The sequence below is a fragment of the Bombus impatiens genome, unplaced genomic scaffold, assembly GCF_000188095.3.
Source record: "Bombus impatiens unplaced genomic scaffold, BIMP_2.2 scf_1080, whole genome shotgun sequence".
NCBI classification, from domain to species: Eukaryota; Metazoa; Arthropoda; class Insecta; order Hymenoptera; family Apidae; genus Bombus; species Bombus impatiens.
The window spans coordinates 655,745-658,731 of record NT_177499.1 but is presented as its reverse complement, the minus strand read 5'-3'; positions in this window follow the sequence as shown (position 1 = coordinate 658,731).

The window sequence follows — 2,987 nt, the reverse complement described above, 5'->3', positions numbered from 1 at the left end:
GTGCCGCGGCGCCGCGCCGAACCGCGCTGCTAACTTATTTAAACGAGACTCGACCCCGTCACTACGAGTACGAATCCCTTTCGTATTCGGCACCGATGCGCCGTGACTCTACGCTCCACAGCCAGAGGAAGGGAGAGGCAGGGGGGGGGGGGANNGTGCCGCGGCGCCGCGCCGAACCGCGCTGCTAACTTATTTAAACGAGACTCGACCCCGTCACTACGAGTACGAATCCCTTTCGTATTCGGCACCGATGCGCCGTGACTCTACGCTCCACAGCCAGAGGAAGGGAGAGGCAGGGAGGGAGAGAAGCGGTGGGAGAGAGAAAGAGAGAGAGAGAGAGAGAGAGAGCGAGCAACGACCCCCGCAACGATTCTTCGCTCGCTGCTTTTATCGATCGGCCTCCTTTGTCCCGCGACCTTGTACTCCACAGGATGCACCAACCCCTTTGCTTCCTGGAAAAACCGCTTCTTTGCTTTCTTGTCTTCTTGCTGCCTCTATCCTACGTCCGCGTTTCTATATCCGGTCCGGGAATATAGTTACGGCTGGAACCGATCTAGAACCGATCTCGAACCTGTCGCCTTCGATCGCGAACGAATCTCCGTCTCTATAGGATCTATGTCGATCGATATCCATCTCGTAGAACGTAAGACGCATCGTTCGACGCATCCGCGAAATTAACCGCAACAGACGGAAAATTAGCCTGTGCAGCAAGCCGTGTAGCAGTGGCCGTAAATTTCAAGGAACCTCGTCAGCGGAGAGATCGAAGATTCCCCCGGACAGGAAGTGTCTTCCAGGCTGCAAGGCGTCAGCTATCCGGTCTGGGCCGTGGTGAAACTGTCGGAGAGGAACCGTCTATCGGTGTGTTCCTCCAGGCAAATTCGTAGTTTGTTCCAAGCGAAATGTTTATACTCTTCGGTTGAAAGGAAGCGGAATAACTACCATCGCTACCGTTGCTGCTGCTCCTATTGCTGCTCCTATTGCTGCTCCTACTGCTGCTCCTACTGCTACTCCTGCTACTGCTGCTGCTGCTGCTCCTGCTGCTGCTCCTGCTACTCCTCCGACGTGAATTATGACTTCCGACCCATTTTCGCATTGTCGCGGAGCCCAGGGGCTCGTTAGCCTCCGCTGGAGCGCGGCTTTTCTCCGGTTTATGATTTACTGCCGAGCGTAAATCATCCGGCCGAGGCTCAAGGTTGTTCGTTCGTTCGACAAAAGTCGCTCGGTCGCTCGCGGCACGGGCCGAGACAGTCGAACAGAAGGTTGCGTAACCACTGGCCGAAGGCCTGCGCGTACTTTTGACCTGCAGAAAGCTGCTCGTCCAAGCAAAGAATCACGTTCGAACCCCTGCTGCAACCACCTGCGCTCTCCTCGTTGCCATACGTTCCCCGCGTTCTTTCCGATTTATTCCTGCAATTGTTTTTTTCAATGGCGTTTGATCGAGTTGATTTTCGCTGCTTCGGGAATGATAACGATGCAAGTTGATTTCACCGACAGTTTCGGATTTCTCTGGATATAGAGTGGAAACTGAGGACGTCGTAGTCGCGGGCAATTTGCACCAGACGATCTTTTACTTGAGAAATTGATACAACGCGCATCGTGACAACGTTTCTAAAATTTACAAATTTCTCTAAACTCCTTGCGTATTCTTACGATACGATGTCGCGTGATTTATGTTTGCCGAACAAGCTAGAATTGTCCGATGATCATCGGTAATCGAACGTGTTGTATACGATCGGGGTTAATTTCAGGCATTTGGAAAGTGACGAATCGAACGTTGAAGGAAAACTCTGCTCGAGACGGCGAAGCGTAAAGCAAGCTGGTGGATGGTGCTCGAGAGGTCGAAAGCTGTTCACGAAGCCGTACGAAATACCGGTGTTCGCGCCCGATAACGACTAATCGAATTAAAGCTATTTTATGGCCAGTATAGATAATCCAGTAAGGTTCTATCGAGTCGTTGCGTTCGACGCGGCCAGCTGTTTCTTTGTTCGAAAAGCTACGCTCTAGCCAGTCTGCTTTCGTTCGTCGCCCGTGCGAAGCCTGTTACCAGCCGATTAATTCATAGGAAATTCAGACTGTCGTGTCTGGTCGTCGATCTTGTCGATTTGTCACGCGTTGTCTCGTGCTCGAATCGTCGACCGTCGTTCGTCGCTGCTTATGAAATTACGTAGGAAACTAAATACGTTCGTAAAATTGTTTAACGCGTCGAAGAGACAAACGATAAAACGAGCTTTCCGTTTCTCGAGCAAAACGGTAAGAAGTCGGTTGTTTCCTTTAAATTCGAGCATCGTTGTTTCTTCGACGCCGTTCAACGCTATCGGCAAACATCGAGATAAATTTATCGGACAGCTTTTTCGAAGAACGTCGTGCTGGTTCGAAGCGAAAGCAGCACGCCGCAGGCCTAATGGTACAGTTATCTCGCCGCCGCTTCGAGGACAATCGAAGATGAAAATAATTCGAATGGATTGGTCGTCGATGAAAACGGAAAGTCGATATTTGCGTTGGTCGCGACTAGCAAACTAGAAAGTGCTACGCAGTTTCTGGTAAAAAAAAAAAAAAAACAAAACGAGACTGGAACAATTTGTAAAAGGTCGTATCCATTGACGATTCCGAGAATCTCGAGACTAACCGGAAGATAACGAAGCGATGGAGAAACGTCAGAGGTACGAAGAAGGCGTCGATAAGTAGCAATCTGTCTTCCCGTTATTTTAAGCACCTCCGTCTCGGAAGCATTTCTCCAAGCAAAGTATACGTGGCTCCTTTTTCACCGCCAGATTCTCGAATCTTCAGTGCCGTGTTCGAATCGAGAGTCGCCTGTGGAAGAAAAGAGAAGTAAAAGTGGAAGAAGAGAGAAAGAAAGAAATGAGAAGGGAAAGAGAAAGAAAAGAAGAAAGGAGAGACGTCTAGACTCTAGACGCATTCCAGAGGACCAAAGGGAGTCTATTCGACGAGCGGCATCGTCTCACACTCCGCTGCCGCCCCCGCACCCC